The sequence below is a fragment of the Tauraco erythrolophus genome, chromosome 3, assembly GCF_009769465.1.
Source record: "Tauraco erythrolophus isolate bTauEry1 chromosome 3, bTauEry1.pri, whole genome shotgun sequence".
Lineage (NCBI taxonomy): Eukaryota > Metazoa > Chordata > Aves > Musophagiformes > Musophagidae > Tauraco > Tauraco erythrolophus.
In genome coordinates this window covers 92,208,630-92,235,074 of record NC_141467.1, presented here as the reverse complement: position 1 = coordinate 92,235,074, position 26,445 = coordinate 92,208,630, and the positions used below count along the sequence as shown (strand labels likewise).

Below are 26,445 nucleotides of genomic sequence, written 5' to 3'. Positions count from 1 at the left end.
AACCATTTATACTACGATAAAAATAGCAGTTTTGAGCAATAAGCTACATGCTGTACCATCACCGGCTCAGGAACAACAAGCAACACCAAGTGTTACTGTCTCCGACAATAGCCCCTTGCAGGCAAATCTGTTCTAAGGTTAAAGTGAACAAATTTTGTTCAATCCCTTCAGTCCAATGAAGGCAAAAATCTGGGTGTGCTTCTATACTGCAGAGGGCGAAGAGCAAGTGGTATCCACCAGAATGACGTCAATCTTTGCAAAGGGGGACCATCCTCCTGGATTTACTATGAAACACAGCTCACCTCGAGTTAACAGTTGCTGTGCTGAAGGTGCACAGAGCAATTTGGCACTCAGCCTCTGCCAAAGTAGAACGCCATCACCCCCAGTAATCCACATGGGAGAGGACGCACAGGCCAGCAGCGTGAGCACATCTAGCCATGCTATCAGTTATCTATTTGGCCAAGTAAGAAAAAAATCCACCAAATTCACTCACAGGAATGCAAAGTTGTCATCATCTCCCCCAGCTTCCAATTGCCTGGAGCAGAATCCATCCTTTGTATAGCAGCCACGGATTAATTTTCAGATGTGTCCGGTTACTCAAATCTCCAAGCAATTTAATGGGACCTCCCAGAGTTCAATGTCCTGGAAAAAAAATGGAAGTCCTACGCATTTCACATAGGTGTCTGACACAGCACTGGCACTTAAACCCCAGAAAATATGCCAGCTATGATGTTATCTGGGTCCACGCTGCTATCCCAGCCAAGGCTCCCATGTGAGAAGAGAGAGGGGAAATGCCAGGACACACACTGAGGTCTTTACGTAACACCCCAGCTACTCTTGCCGAAGCAAACAGGATGGCTGTGGCTGGCTCCTCCGCTCAAATAAATAGGTGCTATCTAAGAAGGAAAACACAGCTAATTATTTCAACTCTTTGAATGTCACTGCTTCATGGGAGGTGATGCTGGGGATTGTCCCTCCTGGAGATCTCACAACTGAGTGTTGGAGGAAGAACAGAGGCACAGAGCAGTGTCCGACAGTGCCAGCTAGACTAATTCTTCTAGAGCATCCTGAAAAGCAAATCGAGTCGATTGATATCAACTGATGGGGCTGCACGAAAGAGGCTGGCTTCTGCCCCAAAATAGACCCGGTGCTGGACAGTTGTGGCGATGACGCAAAACATGAACATGCTGTAATACTCAACATTCCCCAGAGCCTCCGCCCAAGCAGATACTATGTCGGGACCAAGGAAGGGCACAGACACACATTGCAGGGGGTAAGAACTGCTGCATTTTAAAGCCATCTTTTATTGCAAAATTCTGTGGTTTAAAAGTAACATGTTTTAAGGGAGGCTTTCAATAGCCAGCTGGCAGTTGGTATGGTGACACCTCAGTGCTCAGGGTGTTGGGAAGGGGTCTTGGAAAGGGACTCTGCAATATTAGAGCAGCTGTCATACTCCCGAAGCTGTGCATTGCTCAGAGCTCATTACGTTGATGTTAACGCTGCTAAGTTTATAGGCGTGTGTTTCATGTGGCCGTAGAAGAGGATGCGTCACATGAGACCAGTGCTCCATCCCACTGACACATCCCAGAGCACAATGAGAATGCTGAGGTTTTTAGGAGGAGAAGTAGCATTTTAAACATGTAGCTATGGCTGGCCAGAGACCTGATGGGCACGGTTGTGTGTCTGCTGGGAGACAAGCAACACATTGCAGAAGCCAGGTGTCAGAAACAGGTACATAGGGACCATGATTTGCAGAGATAACTCACCAGCTAAATCTATTATAGTTCATTGTTGGTGTGTTTTTTTTTTTTTTTAAATATTCGCTATGCAGGAAGCCCTGGGCAAGGAGAGTACGGCTAGATGAGCAGAGAGGGGCACGAGGCAGGTACAGAGCTGAGCCTCCACGAGTCCGAAGCAAACCAACACACTGAAACGATCACACAGATCCACTGCCCTGTAAGTGCTATGCTACACAGCACTCCTAACCTGGGGATGCTGCTCAGAGCCACTCCTGTACAGCCTAGGAACTCCCCACCCTTACAAATGACATTTTTTTTGTATGTTTATTCCAGTCATAACCAGCTTATGAAACGCCCAGAAACATCCCTTCTCAGCCTGAGCTTGCTATTTGTTCTGCTATTCAAATTCTCTTCTGGCATTACCTACCCCTCTACCAAAACCAAGAGCAGCTAAACCACTGTTTCCTTCCACCAGAGCAGCTGTTTGGAGGTCACGATGTCCCTCCTCTCCACGTATCATGTCCCTGAGTGCACAGCTGTGCGTGGGCCAGATACACCATGACTGTAGAGCAGTGCAGGGCCATCCTGGGTGCCGAGCACAGGATCTTTTTTCCACCTGGTTAGCCTCAGGCTTAAAGACATGTTGGAGCCGTTCTCTGCTGGGAAGGGAGATGTGCACCACCATCTTCTTGTGCCTGCAAATCCAATCCCCTGTCTGCTTCCTACGCTCAAAAACCCTCCCCGGGATCCACAAAGGTGATGTTTGTTGTGGCAGGCTCTGGCAGCGTTATACCGCTTTTAACATATACACCATACCTCCAATTTCACTGCCACCTCCAGCAGTCAGGGCTAGCATGAGGCTAATGTACGCACTCAGTTCATCCAAATGACACAATTACTCAGACCTGGCTGGAAAAAGATGCTCAGAGATCCTCCTGACACTCACAAAACACAACCTTCAAGTTTTCACAGACGGCAAAGTAAGGTGCTTATGGATCTTCTCTTACAAAGTGGCACAATCTCTATAGTAACAGACCAAAACTTATCATTGCAACAGGCAGCACTCCATGTTACACTCGTGCTGCAGGAGTTTCTTTCCTTTTAATAACACGCACCAGAAGGAACGTGTTTATAATGACACAACCTCTATTAAGGGTGCGCTCCCTTTGCCCCCACAGGCACACACAGGCTGCTTCTCACTTAGGTGCAAGTGCCTTCTCCAAGTGCCTTGGGAGTGTTTTTAGAAGGGCTGATCCTGGCTCATGTAATTGTTCTGAAATTTTGCTACCGACTCTGGCAGAAGCAAGATCAAAGCATAAAGATGCTCCCTCTCTGCATTCCTCCAGTATCAGAGGAATGGCCTGTCCACGGGCACTCAGTAGGCTCTTTTAGTTAGGAGAAAACCATCAGAGAGTAAGGTCACATCAAGACCGGGATCCACTGAATGCTTTACAACAAAGCTAAAAAAAAAAGCAGTTCCTCTTTGTATTTATATAGCACATAATAATTAATATATAATAATTAGATATGATTTTAGAATCATCGAATCATTTAGGTTGGAAAAGACCTTTAAGGTTATCAAATCCAACCATTAACCTAGCATTGCCAAGTCCATCACTAAATTGTATCCCTAAGCACCACATCTATACATCTTCTAAATATCTCCAGGGATGGTGACTCAATCACTTCCCTGGGAAGCCTGTTCCAATGCTTGACAATCCTTTCAGTGAAGAAATTTTTCCTAAATCTAAAGCTCCCATGGCACAACTTGAGGCCATTTACTCTTGTCCAACCACTTGTTAGTTGGGAAAAGAGACCAACCCTCACCTTGCAACAACCTCCTTTCAGGTAGTTGTACAGAGCGATAAGGTCTCTCCTCAGCCTCCTTTTCTCCAGACTAAAGAACTCCAGTTCCCTCAGATGCTCCTCATAACACTTGTGCTCCAGACCCTTCACCAGCTTCGTTGCCATTCTCTGGACACACTCCAGCACCTCAATGTCTTTCTTGTAGTGAGGGGCCCAAAACTGAACACAGTATTTGAGGTGCTGCCTCACCAGTGCTGAGTACAGGGGGATGATCACTTCCCTAGTCCTGCTGGCCACATTATTTTCGATACAAGCCAGGATGCTATTGGCCTTCTTGTCCACCTGGACACACTGCCAGTTCATACTCAGCCAGCTGTGGATCAACACCCTCAGGTCCTTTTTCATGGGGCGGCTTTCCAGTCACTCTTCCCCAAGCCTGTAGCGTTGCATGGGGCTGTTGTGACCCAAGTGCAGGACCCGACACTGAGCCTGGTTGGACCTCTTACAACTGGCCTTGGTCCACCAATCTAGCCTGTCCAGATTACATATTTATTATATATAAGCAATATATACTTATAACATTTATATATAATAACAATAAACGCAAGATCATTCCCCATCCTTCCGGAGCTCGAGTCTCCTCCCGTAGTAGATCCGAGTGCCACACTCGCTCCTCGCCCTTTCTACACACTCACAGCAGCATGTGAAACTCAGCCACCCTGCGTGCTGCGGGGTTTGATTCATCTGTAGCAAGCCTGTCTGGATTTCAGAGCGCAGCAAACACAGTTACAGTCTGGTTTGAGGCGTGCAAGCAGAAGACCGTGCTTGGAGAAGCGCAGACAGAAAACATGTCAGATTGTTTATACCTGAGTCATGACTAATGTTGACAGCGAAAACCAAGACAACTCAGAGACCACTACTGTGCTCAGTACATATGTACTGATGCTCTACCCTAACTCCAACAGCAAAAATGGGACTAAGCACACATTACTCGTGCAAATACCACAGTTGCATTGTGTGAAACTATTCATGATGCAAAGCACCAGATACTCACCCCCATTGCATTCAGTGGGTTAGGAGACCAGAGTATCTTCTCCAATACACGAGCAGACTCGCAGGTTCAAGTGCTCTTGCTTTCAGGATATCAACCCTCCCTGATTTGCAACAGGCACCCTAACAAGCGAGCAGCCGCTGAGAAGACAACACTACCAAAAACTACTGATGGCAGCAAGAGATAAAGGAAAGATCTGGTACAGGTGGAGATAGGGAGCTCCAAGCAAGTTCACTGCAATTTTTGTCACTTCCCATTCTCTCCTTTCAATGCAGCTGACTCTCTATTCTATCCCTTGATGTTCTCTCTTACCAAGGAGATGTGCAAGTAGCATCATGTGTTTTAAATCAACTGAGGACAGTGAAGAGGAAAGCAAGCAAAGCCTGGGTTAACCTCAAGTGGAGGGAGTGAGGGTTTGGGCAAGGGGAAGAGACTTCATGCTCAGTTACATGGGGATTTGGGACAGATCACCAACTTGCAATATAAGGTGTGTGCATAGATGCTAAACCACCATATAAAAAATGTCCTCAGGCTTCATTTTGGGGAGTCCTCGTTACTGCAATATCTCTGAGCACTCCCTGAGGAGAGACATGCCCTTCACTCCCACACAGGGCTTTTTGCCAGCTTGGATCCACCCTTATCTTCAGGGGTGCGGAAGTCAGACCTGCCAGAGCACATGTCGTGCCTTTCCCAACTACATGCCAGTCCCAGATTACTGTAAATTGAAAATCTATATAGCATATTTCACCCATAAGGAGAGGCTGAGCTGGGGACCTGGCAGGTAAACTCTTTTACACCAGTCTGTGTTTGCAGTAGAGCCCTCATTTCCCCTTGCAAATCACATTTCAGCTTTTCCAGTACGACTTCAGTGCACGTTACCCAAACAAAAATATAAGCTTTAGTTTTCTACTGTTTTCTTCTCCTAACTAACCCAATTTCCCTCCTCAGGAACCATTTACCAGGGCAGATCTGACCATTTAGACCCACCACTCATCACGGCACTCAGGAGCAATACGCAACAGGGATTCCCCAAATCACTCACAGCCGGGTCTGCTCCACCACACAGGCTCCTGGCACGGCCATCCCGTCCCAACAGCTCGCTGCTCGCCTCCGCACCACCTCCGCTCAGGGACGGCGGTGCTCCTGACCTTCCCTTCTCTCCCATCTGCTCTACTGCCCGTATTTTGGCTATCGGCCACGTCTCTCTCACCCGTAACCTAAGGGCATTTCTCTTACGCCCCAGCACATAGCCCAAGCAGGATCACTATCCTGCAGCATTCTTCTCTGTATCCTCAAAATTTTGCTGCAGAATGAAAATTCCAGGTAGAAACGTTATTTCTTTGCCTTCTCACCACAATTCCCATTTCAGCTACTTAATCCTCCATCCCGTAACAGTCAAAAGCATCACTGCTCAAACCCTACCCATGCTAGTCACCATCACCAAACCCTTCCCGCCTCCTCCCAGAGAGCAGCTCTGCAGGCTCCCCTTGGTCAGGGTGTTTGGTTCAGACCTCTCAGCCCCCCCTTGACCCTCTGTGATTGCCTGATCGTGTTCATTAATGTAGCAGCACTCGCCTCCTCCGCTCCACTGGCAATGCCAGCTTCATCCATCTGCTTGTCAGCTTCCCCCACAACAGTCACCGCCTGTCCCTCCACGCTGCCCCTCCAGCATGGCAGGACCTCCTGCCATCCGTCTGCAAAGCCCGTCCCAACTGCTGCCTTTCAAGCCTCATGGAGACCCACACTTGCTATGAAACAAGACAAATTTGATTTTTGCAGTACATTTCAGTTCCTTACTGGTAGCAAACAGAAAGAATTCCTGCCCAGACCGCTCAGGAATCAGCTGCTGACCCAAGCAGCTGTGAGCATGCCCTGCTCTGTGCTTGTACACTATCCACTCAGAGACCCTGCTCCCATCACAGCTTCTTGGACTTCTTGAGGTTGCCATCAGCTAGCAGAGGGGTTTAAACAGAGGTCAAAAAACTTAGCACACCAACAAGCATGGGATGCAACCCAGAAGGATGCTTTAAAGAACCACCTGACACATTTGCAATATTACAGCAGCAATAATACTATCACTATAGTTTTGGTTGCAACAGTACACCTCCAGCACCACTAGAAAGGAAAGTCTCAGCTCTCTTCCCGGCTTGCTAGAGGAGTTCAGGAAAGTCTTTTGCACCTCAGTTTACATGCCTGGGGACAAGCTTTGCATCTCTCTGAGCTGTTCAATCCTGGACACCCATCCATGAGCAACATGTGGCAGAGATTCACTGTGCTGCTTTGGAAGGGGGACCTGATACTACAACACCAGAGCAGTGTAACGAGCGAGGACATCCTGCAGCCTGGGACGCTACAGGACTACCTACAGAAACACGTATAGAAGGTCCTTCATGCAGGATAGCACTTCTCTCTTCTAATTTTCCCTATCTCAGAGTGACTGGTGAGAGATGGGCAACTCTGAGGATTACACCTGTGACGTGTCTCAAACACCTGTCCTAAAGCAGGGTGAAACATCTCTGTAAACAGCGCAGTCTCTCAACCAATCCCAGAAGCGGTTAGACAGCTACTACAGAATAACGGCGTAACCTAGGCAGCTGGGGTGAAACACGTCCTAGTCCATCTCTCCAGCTCTACCTTTCTCCACTTATAAGATGGGATACCAGCATGGTCCCAGCCTCTAGGAGAGTGAGAGGCTGAGTGCATCCATCCCAGGGACCTGGCAAGACAGCACAGTGATACGTGATGGAGGTACATACAGTTTCAGGCTCCTTGGCATGAGTCAAAAGACTCAACAGCCTTGCCCTCCCCTCAGGAAATAATGGTGTTAACATCCAAAGAAGGTTCAATACTAAGGGAAGCAATGTGAATAGAGACAAAGCATACAATACTGAAGTTAATCACAGAAGATAGGGGCTGGGAGGGAATCCCACGAGAGCGATGCATTTATTTCATTATTATATCACAGATGACATTAAGTATCCACCGAGTCCCTCAAGGCAGAATTCTTGCCTAAAATGCATCCCCATTTACCAAGCATGATAGAACCTGCAACTGTTCTATAAATAAAGGGTATTTACAAAGAGAGCTGTTAAATATTTATTTTTCTCTGGAGACTGAGTTCTCTGTTCATTTGTCTCCACTGCAGAATCTTTCTGTATCGGGAAGCAGAGGAGCTCACCTAAAAAAAGACTAGGAACCAGTCCAGAGCTTGATCCGGACACAGCACCAGCCTCCTCGACAAGCTGGCGCGGGAAAAGCATCCAACCTGACACAGAGGGAACATGAAGCAAACAAAACAGGAATGATCTCATCCGGCAGGCAAAGGTAGAAAGAAGGAACACCAGTGACAAAGCAGCGATTAACAAACGCTATCATACCGCTCCGTCTTTACGGAGCTGGCTTGGGATTATACATTATAGAAGTGACAACCTTCAGTTGTGAGGAGTAACTGCAGATTTGCATTACATTTGCTTTGCGTCTTGGGAACAAGCACACGTTTCTCACAACTAATGAATTAGTGATTTTTTCCTTTTTTTTTTGTTTTTGGAAGCCGACAGCTCTGGAAGAGGGGAGGGAAAAAAAAAATCTTAACCAAAAAAACATGGCTCTGAAATACACTTCACTGCTAACCCTTTGTAGTAGCAATTGTAATAGTTCTTACTCCAGCTTGCCAAAAGCCGAGTTTTAATTAAATATTAAAAAGCTATTTGTTAAAATAATGTTGCCATAGCAACTAGAGAAAGCTAAAATACCCTGGCGTTTCTGACTCACAGCATATTAATCAACCACCAGCTATTATATAATGAGCACCCCCCTGCAAGCACCCGTGGGAGCCGCAGCACCGAATGTCTGAACCCACAGCCCCCGTGCCAGGCACTGCTCGCTGCCGGACTCTGCCCTCTCCGCACTCGCTCCCTTCCCCGGGCTCAGGCAGGGCTGGGTACTTATCCAGGCTCAGCCCAGGAATAACACGCTCAAATGTTTTGGGGAAGCCACACTGGAGTGCTCGGGGTCTGTACATCCCTGCGGGGGCACGGAGGGGGACAACGCTGGGCAAGGGGAGGTTTTGGTGAGGGGTGTGAGGATGGCGGCTCCCCATGCACCTGGGGTGGCTCCTTGCCAGCAAGCCCTGATTGCCCACCCCCAGCGCTCGTCTCACAAACGTGGTGCTCGCACCAGATCTATTTCTGTAAAAAACTCTTTTTAAAATTATTGGAATTATTTCTTGCAGTAGGTGCCTTCTTACCATCAGGCCAACTGTGTAAAACTCCGAGGGAGTGGAGATTAAACCTTGCAAGGGCAAACCAGCTCTGCCACTCACCCAGAATGGCTTATTTTACAGATTTTAAAAAAGAAAAAAAAAAAAAAATCAAACAAAAACCCCAACAACCCCCTGTCCCCATCACACATCATCCTCAACCAAGCTGAAAAAACCCTTCTCCACTCTCTGTCCGTGCACCACGAGGATGGCAACCTCAGCCATGCAGCGGTCAAAGCTGGCTGACCCACAGCTGCTTCCATCACTTGCTGCCAGCCCTCGGGAGGCTTTTCCCTGGGGACAGGGCTTGTGTTAGAGGTGGTGGGACATCTGCCATTGCCTTCACCCATGCTGTGGCATCACCACGTGCTCTGCAACAATGGGAATGGCTGCGGGAGGGAGTCAAGTGGTTGAGGTCCAGAGCAACGTTGGCTTGGGAGAAGAGGACCGGGAGGGAGAAGTGCAGCTGCCTTGCTCACATGCAAGTTGGGGACAACCTTCTGCCTCCTCAACGACTCAAGTTTGTGCTTTCAACCCCCTCCTCCTCTATTTTTCAAATGGAAAATAAACACCTAACCATGTAGTTATTAACTGAAAGGAATGTGATGAATATTACAGCATTTGTATGCCAGCTTTGGTTTCCTGCTGCTTTGTTTGGGTGTCACAGGCTGTGACTATGACAACCACAAGCAGCTATTGGACTGATGTCATTTGTGACATCATGCTTAATGGAAAAGAAGAGGAAGAAGAGACACTACCAAAAATATGAAGAATGGAACAAAACCTGCTTTCGCCTCTTCAAGCACCATCAACTCCTGTCTATAAAGTAAGGTCCCAAAGGACCACCAGGCTGGGGCTGTTAGACAGCCAGGCAGCAGCAACTCCATCCTTACCAAACCCCAGGGAGCACTGAGCACATGGGAAAACCTGCCCTCTTCCCTCCCCTCAGCTGTGAGATGAACTGCAAGTCTGCAGTCACACTGAGGAAACTTCCTCACCTTTTCCCAGTTGGGATCCAAAGCCTAAGCCTGGCTTCCAAGTCTGAGACAAAGGGAGCAATGGAGGCTTTTGCCTAAGCTACATCTCTCCTGGCTAAGTTTCTCCTGCTCTCCAACCAACTTCTCCTCCCCACCTCTATTCTTCAGTTACAGCAGTATTTCCCCCTCCTTTTTAAAAATAAAATGCATTCTGCCCAACGCTTCCAGACAGTTGCCTGACCGAGCACAGGGGAAATGTGCATTGATTTTGTGGGGAGTGCACTGTTTAGAGAGGTGGCTCTTCTGGTCACACGTACAAGTGATGGTTTCAGCCTCTGAGGGCTGCCCCAGCTGTAGCCCAACCTCTTGTCCTGCTTAAGAGCAAGGAGGCAGCACCACTGCTGCGTTTCACAAAGTCATTACCGCACGTAATGTCCTATGGCACTCATAGGACACACTGCTGTCACAGTCTTCCTTTGCTTTGACAGAAAACGTTTGCAAACTCACTGCTCAAGCTCCAAGTACCAACCCCTGAAGCCCCCAAATCCATCTAAATCTCACCTGGTAGAGAACAGCCCACTGCAACAAGTATCTTCTTTATAGTTACACATCCAGAAGCTTTGACATAAACCAGTTAATTTTTCCAAGTTACTTTTCTTCAAGTTTTTCCAACACATGAAAAGTGCTTCTCTGCCCTCTGTGCTCTCCTGCCAGACCTGCTGTGCCTCTGCAGCCCAATACCATAACCAGCACTGGGCACCCCTGAGGCCTCACCTGATCTGCAGCCAACTCACCAACCTGTTCTCACACATGGTGTCCTGGGGTGGGACAGCAGCCACACCACCATGCTACAGCTGAACATGCTTCTCCTTGAGCACCTGTAACCTGATGAAAACCCTCCCCCTGCATCCTCCCAGTGTTTGGTCTCCCATGAAAAGATGGCCCTGCCTTGCACTGCCCAGAGAACAAAACCCCATCAGGGGGAATCTGGATCATGAAAAAAAGTGGGTATTGCTTTTAAATAGCAGAACAGAGATGCTGCCCTACAAAGGGGAGGGAGATTAAAGCCTAACAGGTGAAGCAATAGCTGCTTGTAGCTCCATTCCCTGCCTTTTTGCTCATCAATGTCCCCAAGCCCACTGGAAGTGGCAGGAGCTCCCCAAACCAACACCACCCCTGTCTGCTCATAACATAGCACACCAGCACTTGGTCTGCAAGGGCATCAGACAGAGCCACCCTAAACCACTACTGCATCCTGCACTGCCACCCCTCACAGGGAACAGCACCTCTGGGAGCAGCTGCAGGTGAGTTTCACCCTCTGGGTGCTGGGGGCAAACAGAAAAAAGGAAACGGCAAAGAAGTCTCCTTTCCTGTCTCTCCATGCTAAACGTCCGGTCCTGAAATGTTTTCAGGGATAATACTGGACGGGGACGCAGAGAGCAGACATACAGGAATTGAGCTGTTCCTGCTCTGGTTTCTCCCTGAGCTTCTTAGCAGGACGTAGTTTCTCAGTTGGCATCACCCTGCTGCAGCCATCTCACACTCCCAGATCCTCACTCAGGCTTCTCCACGCAGCCGTACATACACCACAGTGGTAGGAGATGGGTAAATGGGAATTTACAGTCTCCTTTCACTGCTGAGCAACGATTGCATCTCACTGCAATAATTCCAGAGCCATCCGAGACCAAACACAAGTTACCTGGGCAGCTTCCAAGCAGCCTGCTCTTGTTTCTCTCTCACCCTCTTAACTCAGCTATGATACATCAAAGACACCCGTGGACTGCATGCTGCCCTTAGCATCACTGCTTTGCTTTGACTTAACAACATCTACCCGGGACCAGCAGTCTACCTTCGAAGAGCAGAAGCACATCCTCTTCTAGCAGCATCCACCACATGGTGCATTTGGACACAGATTCATCAGGACCTCAGAAACACTTGCAGCAGAGAGGCCAAGTTTCAACACTGTCTACTTAACACAAAAGTGAAAAACCAAGCAAGCTTTGTCTTCAGATAAGCAAACAGCATTTCTAGCCTATAAATGTACTTTGAGATACACAATACATACACATGGCATCTCTCTGCTGAATTTCTTTACCTAAACCAGTATCTACTCTTCCCACCACTCCAGAACTAACACAGCTGCGTCCTGTGCAATGCTTCGTAAGTGACTGACAAAAAAAAAAAAAAAATCAACCCCACAGCTTGACTAGTAGATCTCACACAGCAGTTTACACACTAAGGAGTAAGGAAAAAACATTTCTGACTCAAAAGGAGAATATGAACTATAGACATTACTGAGGGAGGATCAGTACAAAACGTTGTCCTAATTTCCCATCCCTTTTCTACCAGTAACTGCTCGCATTGCCAGTAACCTTCAGAAAAGGCTGAAAGTAGAATTCCCTATTCAGGATTTTTGCTTACCAGTTTCTGAAGACTTGGTAGATATTTATTAGGGAATTTTTACTATGTCTTTACCAAACACTGATGGACTTGATTTCTCTCCTGTTAACAAAACATAGCCCTTTCTTTTTTCAGGCTGATTTCAACTTGTGAGTTTTATTCTGCTCTAGCCCAAATAGATTTCTGTTGCTGTAACAAAAAACAGGCTGTAAGCCACTGAAATAAAAACAGAAACAAAACTCTACTGATTTCCAAGTAACCATAGATTTCCATCACCACAGAACAGGGTAAAAATGGGACAGGAGTTGGGTTGATTTTAAAAAGCTAAAAAAAGCTCCCTAATTCAACCCCTCTGCTAAAAAAAATTTACTTACAGAAAAGCAGCAAAGCACAGAGCAACGGCATCTGAAACACCAATCCAAATTTTAGCCCTGTTATCCAGCCTTGCAGTAGCCTAGAGGAGCTGCCCCAGGAGCCCACGCTGCACCGAGCACACAGCCAAGGGCTCTAATTAGGGCTTGCTGAGGTTGATCTAGTGTAGCACTGCCCCTTCCACCTGGAGAGCTGTAAACCAGCCACAGCTGCTGTAAAATCACAGCCCAGGTCCTTCAGCAACGCAAGGGAAAAGGCCACAGCGCAGCCACTCCTTAAATATAAATACGAGCTCCTGGCTGGGCTGCTTTGCAGCAAGGGAGGGAGTCAAGAGTGCAGGTGATGACTGTGATGTAAAGATGCCTACAAAGTTATTTCAGCAGATCAGGGAAGAGCTAACTGTTGGATAATTTTGTGTTTTGAAGACAGGGCTGAGGTGCTGTACACACACATGCAAAAAACCAAACTTAAGGCAAATCTGTGCTCTTCTTCCCTTTTGAAAGATGCAAGCTTTCTTTGTGAAGAACGCCTCGCCTCAACTCTCCAGCAAGATTTTGTCTTTCAATAGCTGGTAAAGCTTGGAAACGACAAACAAGCTTCAGATGGTGCTAATGGTCCATTCTGTTGACCATATTCTCAGTTAAATGCATTCATGTGGTTCATATCTGCAGTGAGATAATTATTGAGCCTATGTGGTAATACAATGCTGACTTTATTTTGTGGGTTGCAAAGAGGTGCCAAAGGCACACAATTGGTTCCAAAAGACTGAATTTGCTTGCTGTAAACATTTCTTAAAGTGTCTTTTAAAATAAAAAAAAAAAATAAAAAATCTTCCTTCTGTTTGAGCAAGCTTGGGTTTCTCATTTAAAGGAAAACAGGAAAAAAAAGCTACTCACAGCACTGTATTTCTTACATCTTGGGAATCTCAGCACTTAAATCTTTCTGAAGGTGAGCAGAACTTCTGATACCTACAAAAAAGGGAAAAGTTATGTAAGTCAGGTGGGGAAAAAAAAAAAGGAGAAACTAGCAGCCATCTCTTCTACTCTTTGACTCGCAATTTAGTTTTTTCGCCAGCAACCGGGAATCCCAACTGACAGGAATTGCAGCAATTCCCTTTTCCACTGACCACCACAGACAGAAGCAGAATTTGAAAGATTTGGTGCTCCAGCCCTGTTACAGTAACACGATGAATCTCGAGGGGGCCTCTTGGGGAAAAAAAAAAATCCATATTTCTTAGGCCAAGCAGACAGCGGAGAGCACTCCCACACTGATGTCCAAAGATTCTGCCATTGCAGTTTGGACTGGAAATACCCACAGAACATCTGCTGCAGCAGACACGTACCAGAACAAGCTGTTTGGCTACTGGGAACTTCAACAAAATTCCATCAAAATTGCCTTTCTCCTTTTTAAAGGGACTCACCTGCTGTGTCCCAAAGCTTTCCTCATTTTGCCTATTTTTTTTTTCCCTACCGACAAGGGAGAGGAAGGTTTAGCTCCAGCAGCTGCGAGAGCAGAACTGATAGAAAAAAATTCCCCCTTTGGCTGAGAAACCCCATGTCTATGGGTCTGCAAAGAATAGGTAAAGAGAATAAATGATCATGGGACTGCTCTTAATAAAAGAAATCCATGCAGCAAAACACCCTGCTACTCCCTCAAGAAAAGACACAGGAACTTATTGATTGCTTCAGCAGCACCAAGAGCACAACCTGCATTTTCAGCTCAAGCTGAAGAATTTCAGTTTGAAACTTCATACTCTTGTTATCTGGCCAGAGGAAGGTCATCTGGCAAACCCTAAAGAAATCACTCATAGCCTTTCGCTCCTTCCCAGCAGGTTAGGAAGATACTTTTTTGGCCCTTTTCAAATGAAGATATGACTTGATTTCCTGAAAGCATATCATGGCTACTGGAGGAGCTGGGAGGCCAGGAGCTGTTACAGAAGCAAAATAATTTTTTAAGAGCTTAGAATAGAAAAAGCTGCATGTTTATTCATAGATAAAAGGGAAGCTGCTTCCCACTTTGCTCTGTCTCGGAGTAAGGCAAAGAAATGCTAGTTTCACTTAACTCTAAGAGAGAAATACACACACAGGATAGCTGCAGATTTTGTGGTATTTACACCATCACCCCTTTTTGGACGCAGCAGGCTGCCTTCTGCTGCCCTTCCTCCCTCTTCTGGGTCAAATTCCCCATTCTCCCATCACAGGTTGCAAGCCTGGGGCTGAGCAGCTTCTGTATTTAATGAGCTTAGTCCAGTTATCTTACACCAAATCCACTATCTGACATACTGTATTTTCAGTGCTTTGTCCAACACACAAAAGTGACCCTACATCTTGCCAACAAGGACCAAAACCACTCCTACAAATATAACACTTCCAAAGAACAACAAAATTGCCTGCAGTGCAACACAGTCCTGTCCTTCACCTGATCTCAAACCTCTGCTTAGAAAGTTAATTAAATACGTATGTATGGTGCTGTCGCTTCTTAGGACTGTATAATAAGCTTCAAAATTTTTGATGCTTTTCCTAAAGACCCAGCTGGTGAAATTTCTGTGAGGATCTCACACTTTAGGAAACATAAAGCAGGAAGAAATCTCCAGGGTTATTAAATCCAGTCCCTTGCTGTCGTACTCGTACCGCACAATCCTCTTCAGAAAGTATGCAAAAAGTTTCTACCCCTTGTGGCTATGAGAATATGATTTGCGTTTAACATAACAGCTCAGAGACAAGTTGGCTATATATATATATACACACATACATACATACATATTTCAGATCTTTTAAAGAATTTAATGATTCTGGGAGATCTGCTACTGCTTTTGAAAGCCTGGAGTTAGGCAATAGTGAAATGAAAGAGTCACAATCACATTTCACACAGAAATATCAATTTTTTTTTCAACAGGTAGGTAATTACCAACGAAAACTCTTGCCCGTGTTTGTTCATCCTGAGCACCTCTGTGTGGGTAGCTCCTGAGTAGCCTCCCATGGGGGCATGCTTATTCCAAGCCAGCTCAAGGCAGGGGATGCAGCTCCCCTTGGCATGAAAGCATTGCTTCCCTGAAATGCACCACAACTCTGGGATCAGAGTAACTCAGATCAGACCTCTCCACTCCACAGGAGAGCATTCAGGCAGGTGTCCTATCCTCACCTACGTGAGCTGTCCCATGTAAACACCCGCGTAGTCATGGACAGGAGCTGCGGAGATTTGTATCTGCTGGCTCCTGTGCAGTGACCTGGTGAGCGCGCCTACGCAACAGGGGACGGTGATTTATGAGTTACCGTGCACCGCCTGGTTTACAGGAACTACCTCCGTGTGTGTGTACGTAGCCTGCAGCACGCAGAGGATAACTCCAGCTCCTCCAGCCTTCCTCCATTCTCTGTACGCTGAGCAGGAGACTCAGCCATCAGCCCGATCCCTGTTTCGATATTCTAGATGATGTCCAAAAAACTAACATCTCATGGCAAAACAAAACAAAAACCAAAAACATTTTCAAAATACTTTTCTGAAGTATGCAACTTGATAAACACCAGCACTCTGCACGGTTTCTGCAACCCAAACACTACAGCACCAACCACTTGAAAACGGGATTATTTTGCTTTGTTTGCCATGAAATTTCTCCCAAAATACAGATCGTCAAGATATTTTTAGTGAGCTAAAATGTAAATGTAAATCTAAAGCTACTGTTAGGGCAGGGAAGAGAAATAACAGTGCTTTTTAGCTACTTGACAGAGAAGTTCCTTTGAGACTCTCTCAACCTACGGAAATGATCAATCTTGTAAAAGAACATTTTACAGAGAGAAATGGAGTTGGGAGCCCTGAAAGCACTGTTTTCCCTAGCTGTGCTCGAGACGAAGGAAAATAAACCCCAAACTCCTCCTGATTTCTTTTCCTGAAAGATGCCCCCTGAGTGGCTTAAACCCTGCAACTGGTCAGCCGAAAGCATCACCACGGAGCAGGTCGTGCCTGTAAGACCAATCCTCGGCAGCCCCACAAGGCTTTGGTGCTCTCCCCTGGCACTGCCAGTGACACACCCCCGTCACTTGACTGCCCCAATGTCCAAAATTTGGTGGGGCTGGCAATAGGTTGGGGCCACTTTTCCTTCATCAACCTACTGAGCCCCGGGATGCTGCTTTCCTCTGCTACTGGCTCAGTGGGGCAGGAATACGGCGAGGCCGGGGTGCAGACTCATGTCTGCTCCTTACCCCTTGGTGTTTGTTTTGTGCCAGGCATTTATTGCCTTCTCAGTCTAGCTTATACCTAGATTATACCTAAAAACTACTATGATCAAAATTACCACCTTAGAGATCTGAATTACTTCTAACACTAGACTAGAAATGCCTTCTATTGAATTAAATATGCACAGCTGCATTGGAAATGGGGGAGTTTGCAGCTCGTAGATTGCAGACTGTTATTACAGCATGATTAGCAGATACAAGCGTTCCTGAAAGTTGTCTGTATCCACACACTGAAAATCCAGGTTATCCCGGGTGGATCCTGAGCACCTCAACAGCTCCCAGCTGCTGGTCCAGTCCTTGTTAAACATTCACCAAATCTGGCAGGGAGTAATGTGCTCATGAGCATCCTTCACTTCATCACTTTTTTATAAAGCTAATAAAATTAACCCATGCCTGCCCCTTTCCCTAAGACAAAGACATAAAACACAAATCCAGAGTTTCCATTAAATACCTAAATATGCGGTGAAAAAGCCAATAAAAAACCCAGAAGTGCTCTGAGGTCTCTGCATAAGCAGACACACCCCGTGCAGACACTGATGCTCAGAGAGGCCCAGGAGTATCCCCTGCACCCTTCCATCCTCAGCGATCTTACCCCTACCCCACTCAGTGCTCAGGCAACTCTCTCCAGCCTTCTGAACAAAGCTGAAACGGAGACAGGTATCTCCACGCTGCAGCAGCTGGTGACGGCAGCCCCAGCGCTCCCCAGCAAAGCCAGCAGCGTCAACCTGGAAAACACAGGGTAGGAGGCTGCTGCCAAGGGTCGTTTCCTCCACCTCAGCAGTGTTACAACCACTAGCATGAGGTCTTAATCCACACTGAATCATTTGCACGTAGCCATGAGTGGAGGCTGACCCAGGGAGGAACATCGAGGTCACGGCATGCTGCAGCTCTTCAGCCTTCACTTCCCCAGGAAAACTTTTATAAACTACAGGAATGCAACAAGCTCCTCTTTGCAATGCCTTCTTAACGTCACCAGCTGCTTTCGGAGCTATTCGGAAAGATGAAGATAAGCAAAGAGCAAATAACAGCCCGGACAGCCAGCAAGGCCACCTTTGCCCAACCGCCGCTCCCAGGGGATTGCTCTGACCCTGCGGCCGCAGACTGCTCGGGGTGGAGGGGCTGAGATCTGTCTGTCCGCAGCTTTACTTGAAGCCAGTACCTTCCTGTAAGAAGATGTGGTTTGGCTGCTGGCAGCAGCCGTGGTTGGCCTTGGCTTCCCGGGCACTGGAGGGACAGACAGCGACTCTTTGCCACTTCTCATCTCAGCGCTTTCTTTAAAACTTTGCAAACAAACATCATTAACCCCCACGGCCTCAGCACAGTGGGATGTAGCCCCCGTGTCTCTGCTCAGGTCATGCAGCCTTTCCTGCACCTCGCTTCCTGTCGTAAAGTCTAGTTCGTTGGGAACCAGAGAAATGAAAGAGAATGGGAAAGCATTGCTCAAAGTGGATTATATTCACTTTTCAACACATCCCTCAGCTGTGGATGTCAGCACAGGAGAAAGGTATATTACTTTCTTTCTTATATCCTTAACTGTTCCTAGTTTCCTTCAACAAATCAAAGTGTTTTCTTGAAGGGTGAGAAATCTCAGTCTCGTATACTATTGTAAATTGGCAGCAAGGGCTTTAAAGCAAGGAGAAGAATGTTTGATCGTGTAAGAAAATTCAACTAGAGAGACAGCGATGTCCTATAGGGTCCTGGCCAACAGAAAGTTCATCATTAATTTATTTGGCTTTTAGTAGAGTTAAACTATTTCACAACATTCCTCTTAAACCTTGCATGTCAGACTGTCACCCTCTGGTTAGTTACCTACGAGACAAGGCACCAAAGGCTTGCCCATAGTGATAAACATGCTGGAAAACGATCGTCAGACCCTCCTCTGCCAGAACCAGGATTGATAATTGTTTTCCAACACAGTGGTTGCTACAGTAGCACTGCTGCAGGACGCTTTTGCTGCCCAACATACGTACAGCAATAACTTTTATTTTTAAACAACCAAGCAGCAGACTATTCATCCACTTATTAATTTTCAACACCACGGGATGTCCAGTCCCTATATTAAGATCCATCTAGGTGTCATTGCACAAGTTTGCTCAAGAGACACAGGGTATGTTGTGCACAGGGGACTCAGCCAAGAATTACACTCTCTTTCCTCTCCCCCCCAAACACCCAAGCTCGTAACTACAGCAGCACTAGAGAGGAAAAGGCCAAGAGAAAGACCGTACTGAAGCAAACACAATGCAAAAGCACACTAATCCACATCAATCCCCACTGTCTAAACAAGTGTGCCAATTTGCAAAGGATGGGGGTCATCATCTGAGACTGCCTGTAAGAGGTATCACGCCGGCAGATAGGGCAACCGATGTGAGCAGCAACCCATCACCATCACTTCAGGTGTACACAACACTACTTAACCCAGACTGCAGCCAGAAACATCCCTAGCTATTTTCACTGCTTAGATCCGCTGTCAGAGTGACACAATTTAAAGCCTCCCAGTACTGCTGTCAGGTTTGGCCCAGTCTCTCCAGTTTCAGCCTGATTTCCTCACCACATGACACAGCCCAACAGCAGACACTCTCTTCTCCTGCTCTTAATTCATTCCCTCTTTTGTTTCCCTCAACCCTCAAGCTGAAAAGAAAAAAAACAAACAACATAAAAGGAAAAAAAAAAAAAAAGACTGATCAAGGCCAGCCAGCGACTACATTTTGCTGTTATAAAAATAAATACAAGAGGAAGGGGTTTCCCTTTTTCGGCTGTTAAGACCATTCCTACTTTTGGCTGTAAGCACCGACGTGTTTGCAAATTCCTGCCAAACACAGCAGCCGTCAGTGCAAAAGTGGTACAAGAAACGAAATGAGCACAGGGTGTAAATATAAAGCATGAAATTACTTCGCTCCTTTCAAATAATTGTTTGTGCTTCACTCGCTTGTGAAGACCAGTGCCCTTAGGTGTTACCGAGTCTCTTATTTTCAGTAAGAGCCTCCATGTGTCTGTATCTGGAAAGTTAAGTGAGATGCACCCGGGTCAGCAGTCCACACACTCATGCCAGGTGACCTACTTTCAGCTACAAGTAATCAAGGAGCCACAAAGAGACTGTAGGAAAGGATGCCTGGAGTCCCCTACACGTTGCTATACGGTCCTGCTCGGTGCTGAGCTTCATGCGCTCTCCTCACTGCGAGCTCCCGGAGCAGCCCATTTGAGGGGAGCATCTCCCGGGGCACGTGCCTGCCTGCCGCACTCGCTCCCCGGCCGCGCAGCCCCAGCGCCCGCGCTTCGCTCCCCCGCCGCGCTCCAGCAGACACAGCCGAAATGGGAAAGTCTGCATCCACCGAGCACTGAAAAACAGACCCTGAGGACTGGAAAGGCTTGTGGAAATCCCCACAAAGCAGCTGCTTTTGTGGCCTTTTCTCCCGATTCTGGGGCTAGCCAGCACAGCCTGGGCACTACATCTGCTTATTCTGGTAGGAACCAGTAACTCTGGGTAGATTTTAATTTATTTTTTTAAGGCAGAGAATACAAAGGGATGAAATGAAACTTTCTCCTTACAGCCTGCCAGTCTCGCAGTCCCACAAGTATGTCCTATCAATTTATCACCTCCACCACGGCGATGCCTGTATTGAATGCTGATTTGTTACGCCTCCGGGTCCACAGCCCTAAACAGCCTGGGATGTTTTTGGAAGCCAAAGCAATACAGGTTCAGACAGTGAATGTCTGATTCCCACAGATCTAAGTGCTGTACTGGAATCAAATTAAGATTTGGGTCCTACTTATACTGGAATAGATCTGTAGCAGCAGATGCTTTTTGCAGCTTTCTACCTGATTTAGGATCCAGGGCATAATTACATTTCTGAAACCGAATCCTGCTACTACTGGATTCATCTTTGCCACTCACTCCAGTAGGAGCAGGTTTGAACCACAGAAGATAAAGTGCAATTCACATCCTACTGTGAAGAGCTGTTCAGGAGAAACGCACTTTCACCCTTTAAGAATCAAATAAAACCGGATTTCATACAAAATTTATCCTATTCTTCCACATAACCAGCAACACGACATTAATTTCTTCCGTCTCACGGTATCTTTAATGAGGGGAAAAAAAAAGGTGCATGTGCACACCCCTTTCTCCAGTGCTCCTTGTTATTCTTCCAGAACAATTCTTCAAAGCTGCTGAGATCACTGTATGTTACCTCCTTTTTGAAGGATCAGATACATTGCATCAAAAAGCATGCAGGAAAAGTTCTAGGGCATGAAACCAATTTTTGCACACTTTCATCTGGGTCAGCTTTTCTATTGATTCTGCAAATACCATATCGTTTTTTTAAAGCTAAGGTTTTTTTAGTTTAAAAAGAAGAAAAAGAGAACATCAGAACTTAAGTCAAACATCTATCTGAGCCAAGGATTAGTTTTGTTGGGGGACTCCAAATCAAAAAGGTAGATTTTTTTTGTAATAAAGTTTAACTAACAGTGAAAGAACATCTGGGTTGATTTTTAAATTCAGTATATGCCTTTTTCACATACTGCTTCTGTTTTTATTAAATACTATTTAATGTCTTTGCCATTAGGTGTACAAAATTTAGACAGCTGACAACATCTAGGAAAGCTAACATGAGACAAACACATTAAAAATGCTCACACAGATGTTTTACCATTAACTCATTCCTCCCTTTCTCTGCCCTCTGCAAAGTTTTCCTTCATGGTTATGAACTACTTGGCACAGCCTTCAGCTTTGTTTTACATTGTTTTATCAACCTCAATGTGTGTCTTGAGGCGCCCTGAAATAGAAATAATAAATAAGAACTGATCTCGGGTGACAAAAGGCTGGATCCTCTTTTAAAACGAGGTGACTTGTTGCAGACATCTTGAAGGTCTCGTTTCAGCTTCATCTGTACACACAGGTGGGAAATGGAGAAAGGACACTTCCCAGAGGACGCCTACCAACAGGTGACAGTTTGTAGTTGCAGCAACTCAGAAAATCTGCTTGCAATTCCAAATGACAGCAGAAAAAAATATATAAAATAGTTGGGAATTCTAATTAACTCTTGGTGAAAACAAAGAGCTAATGAACTGGCTCTCACGTGCTTTTCCAGGATGGGTTCCTTTTACTTCTGAGAGATGCTTCTTGTGTATTTTGGTGGTGCTGCGATGCTAAGAATAACAACACATTGCCCAAGAACCTGAATAGCAAGTGTCCTTCTGCTGCAATCCGGGCAACCCCTTTGGCAAGACCTCCTTTGGCAGGGACCGGGGTACATGGTAAGTGAAGCCATTAACATGTGTGCTTCCGAGTCAGAGCTCGAGAGGGATCTGACTATGCTGAGCATTTCTTTCCTGGCTCTGGGACACCCGCCTGGCACGCTCGAGATTCAAAGGATTGTCAAGATGGATCTCTCAGACTTTTTAAACTCCGTTTTCCCAGTGTGGACAGCTGGGATAGAAAGATGAGTAATCATTCCCACCACTCCAGTTCTGTAACACAAACAAAACCCCCAGCCTAACTGCACAACGATTTGTGATGCTCAAATTATTAAATCCCAACATTTTCTCGCCATTATTTTACCCAATTAAGCCTTGTCTTCATCAGGGAGACCATGCCAGTCCCGCACTGGGCTGCTGGATGCTGCCTCCGGCGTTGCACATCTATAACCGAAGAGTTGTGGAGAACCGTGCTGCTTCTCCCTGAGAAGAACCCCTCGCCCAACGGGGTGACCCTCTGCACCAACCAGCCACCCTCCCACATCCCACCGTGCTGTACTCCATCCACGGCTGAAGTGCAGTCCTTAACACACTTCTGACTGCAAGAATTATTGCTGTATTACACCCTGACTTCTCTCTTCCCCTATGCATTAACTGGTTGCTCAGAGCTTTGCAATCTTTGGAAGAAAACACCTCAAAAAGTGAGTCTGGGGAGGCTCCTGTTAAATAAGGAAATGAAAACGCATTGCTAGCTATCCCGAAAAACTAGGCCAGGCTTCTCTCCTCCAAATCTCCAGGTATCTCTGAGGCAGTGACGGTTGGCATGGTTCTTAAAATACGCGCAGGCTGATTAAAGGCTGGCTTGCAGCGCTTGGTACACTTAAAGCATTAGTGGTTTATTTTAAAATTGGACACAATGATTTCTGAAAGAAACCTTCTCCAAACACAGGGCTGCTTGCTGCCCCCCCTTCCTGGCTGGCTCTCCCATCACAAAAAAAACCCATGAAAACACACTGAGAGGTCGTCCTGGGGAAGGCAGAGATACTGAACATGGGATTTTGGTCCAAATTCCACCCAGTGGCTGCTTCAGCATTGGAAGGGGCTTGCAAACCCCCACTTTCCAGGCCTTCTGCCTCTGCTGCCATACTGGTCCCTCCCAGGGGCTGGGCTGCGGCACCAACCGTGCTGGGAGACACGGTGGGGATGGCAGAGGGGAAAGTGGTGGCTGAGCGGGGACAATCTGCCAGTGAGGAAACAGAAGAGGAGATTTTAACAGAAAGTTCAAGGCCTCCCAAACACATGTCCCAACCTAATAGGACATTTTCCCTGGGGGATGTTTTTTTTCCTGGTGCAGCACATCCTTCCTCCGTCGCCCGCTCTCCTTGCACAAAAAAAGCTCGGTCAGTGCAGGGGAGCCGAGCTCTGCCTCCCCTCCACGCGCCGGTCAGTGGCTGTAAAAAGCCCAGCTGAGTAACCACGTGGACCCTTCCCCTCCTCTCCCTCACACCAGGAGGAAATGGGGCTGCTTTCCTTCAGCTGCCTTCCCCACCTTCCCAGCAAGTATCAGAGCACCTTCTCGCAGTAATGAATTGAATACGGGAAGTGTTTTCAACTTCTTGTTATGGATGAGGTAAAGCGAGACTGACAGTTTGGATTTATTTATGTTATTTCAGTTTAAACTGAAGCTGTGGCTTCACAAGATGGCAATTTTGTCACACCCATTACCTGACTGAGACCACCACGTCTCAGCAAGGCAAAGCGCTCCCTGGCTACGACCCCCCAGCAGACCCCGGCTGTGGGGTGGATGGTGCCTCAGCACCATTATCGCCTCTGCAACAAACCTAGATGCTTTCGTGCTTGTGCTCCTGCACACGAACTTCAATAAAGTGGTTTTGGGCACCTGTCCCATGCAGGTCGTAATACGTGGGGCCAATCATCCTCTTCAACAGAGCTATCCTGCAAACGGGTTAACGTAGGAATATGCTGAACCTGAATGGACTCTCTCAAAATGGATTCAGAAATGACTACGGGGAAATATAGTCAGAGGTGACTGGAGAAAGCGATTGATAACGCTCAGATTTATGTACAACTTCTCAGAGAGGGAAGGAGCGCCTTTGAAGTATCTCATACAGAGCAAGTTAAGTAAACACCTTTAAATAAAGCTCAGCAACCCTCCAAACCCATGCAGGGTAGTTACTGCTCTCTTTAGCCCGTCCTTGTGCATCTTCCAAGTGGCGCGTGAAACCAGTCGAAACTTTGTCACTCGATTTCTTTCCTTTGCAAGATTTTAGGACAGCTTCCAAATAGCTAGGAAGCAGTACAGCAACATCAACCAGAGCATCCTCCACTGTTCAAAGGCAAACTGCACAGTTTGGATTTAAGTTGTATTTATATGCTTGCATTTTCCAGATTAAATGCATGGTCTAAGCAAAAACCTCAGCCAAAGTCTCCACTGCCTTCCTTCAAACTCAGCTATGAGCTCTCACATGTCCCACTGAAACAATGAGGACTCTACTTGAGCCCAGAAATCCCTTTTATTTACAGTACTTTGCCCTACAAGGAGCTCTGTAACGCTCTGCTCGAAGATTGAACAGTGCTCAGAAATTTTAATCTTGAGGGAAGCTGTATTTAAAATGTTTTCCTAGTGTCCTCAGTGAAGTTTCACATTTTGCACGTATGACAAAGCAGATGTGGTCTGCAAGAAGCTATAAATCTTGACTGTGTAGAACCACCCTAAATCTAGCGCATCCACGGACCAAACATGACCTCTAGAATCAAAATGCTCAAATCTCTTCTGCTGCTAAAATAAAGGTAGAATTTGGTCCTGGAAGCTGAAGGTCACTCCTCAGTTTGCAGCAGAGCCTAACTAGAAATCTGTCAAGTTTCTAGTCCACACCTCAAACAGCCTTGTCAAGCCGTACGATCAGCAAGAAGCAGTCAAGGCAGGGTTTTATTGTGAGTGAATGTAAACAAATAGCAGGCAGTGCTGCTCATCTATCTCAGGTTGGTGCATATAATTTTAATTAAAGCATTTATGTAAATACAGATGCAAATTACATTCAGTATAGCATCTGGCAAATTACTATCAGAGCCCTGAGGCTACTGGCAAATTATCAGCATGAGCTTTCATGATGTGAAGGTACCAAATTCAGTCTTGGTCCAGACACTGTATATTTTGTTTCACTTAAATTGGCAGTAAAAGACCATATTGGTACACACATAAGTAGTTAAATAGTCTTCCATTTGAAAAAGACCTCTTAGGAGGTAAACCAACATCATTAAAATATGTCCTTTAGACAGCCTATGTCTAGCAAGAAAAAAAACCCTTTGCATTTCTGCAACACCTATCAAAGGAACTCAAAGCGCCTCTGAAATGTTAATTAATCCATACTCTCCCCAAGGGAGATCTATTTTAAAGATGGTTATATGGAGGCTGCATTAATCTCTCATTTGCCAAAGGCTCGCAGGAGGAAAAGCCACAGAGATCGAATCTGGTCTTAGAAATCTTGATTCCCTGCTCCTCCACGTTCTCATCACAAGATGTCCCTCCCCAAAAATCACAAGAACTCGCTCACACCAAGGAGGTGTGAACCTCTTTGGCCTAGATATCACTGCCTCAAAGTAGTGTTAACTTCAAAACCTTGTTAAAACTGCAAAGACGATTACATGACAAGAAAAATAAGGGAAAACAAATCAGTAGGGGAGAAAAAAAAACAACCACTTTTGAAAATTGAAGGAATCTTTAGATCATGCTGAAAGGATCTTATGTGTGGAAAATGAAAAAGTATGACCAAGATAATGCTCACAGCAATATCAGCATCATCGCCTGCTGATCATTCCCCCCGCAAGGTGCAATTCCATCTTTAGGGCCTTGCAAGCGGAGACCAATTCCCCTTCCTTCAGAACCCTCCATTAAGACCAACACTTGGAAAGCGGCAATAGCTCCTAAGGCTTAAGAGCACACTTAACTTGATCAACATCAATGACGCTTAAGCACATGCTTAACATTTTCGCTGCAATACTCTTGCAAATTTCCCAGGGTATGAATTTCCCACCAGCACTGAATGAAGTGAAATCACATTTCCAATTTATTCAGAATGGATGCAGAAGCTGACTGGAAACAACTGTTATTACTGGTGATGAAGAACAGGAGAAGGAAACAGAATAACGTTTGGAGTCACACGGGTACATTCACAGCGTGACAAAACATGACATGTACAGAACATATCATTACTATGACAACATTGTTTGGAAGACGTGTGTAACCAGCATTTTGTAAGCATATGGTCATATACTGGCCCTTTCCTGTGCTCAAAATTAAAAACAAAACAGAGGACAGAAGCTAAAAGCACCAAGCCACAGACTGGCTTGTTTGCATTCCTTTGCCCTGATATCAGTTATAATGACTGCACGTTCATTTAAG

General features: G+C 46.2%; 1 protein-coding gene across 1 annotated transcript in view; it reads right to left on the bottom strand.

Moving 5' to 3' along the window:
• ZHX2 (zinc fingers and homeoboxes 2) overlaps positions 1-26,445 on the bottom strand; it is a 76,926-nt gene that overhangs the window by 31,299 nt on the left and 19,182 nt on the right. The window contains 1 exon segment of the mRNA XM_086609551.1: positions 13,500-13,571. The gene's annotated coding sequence lies outside the window, so the exon portion shown is untranslated.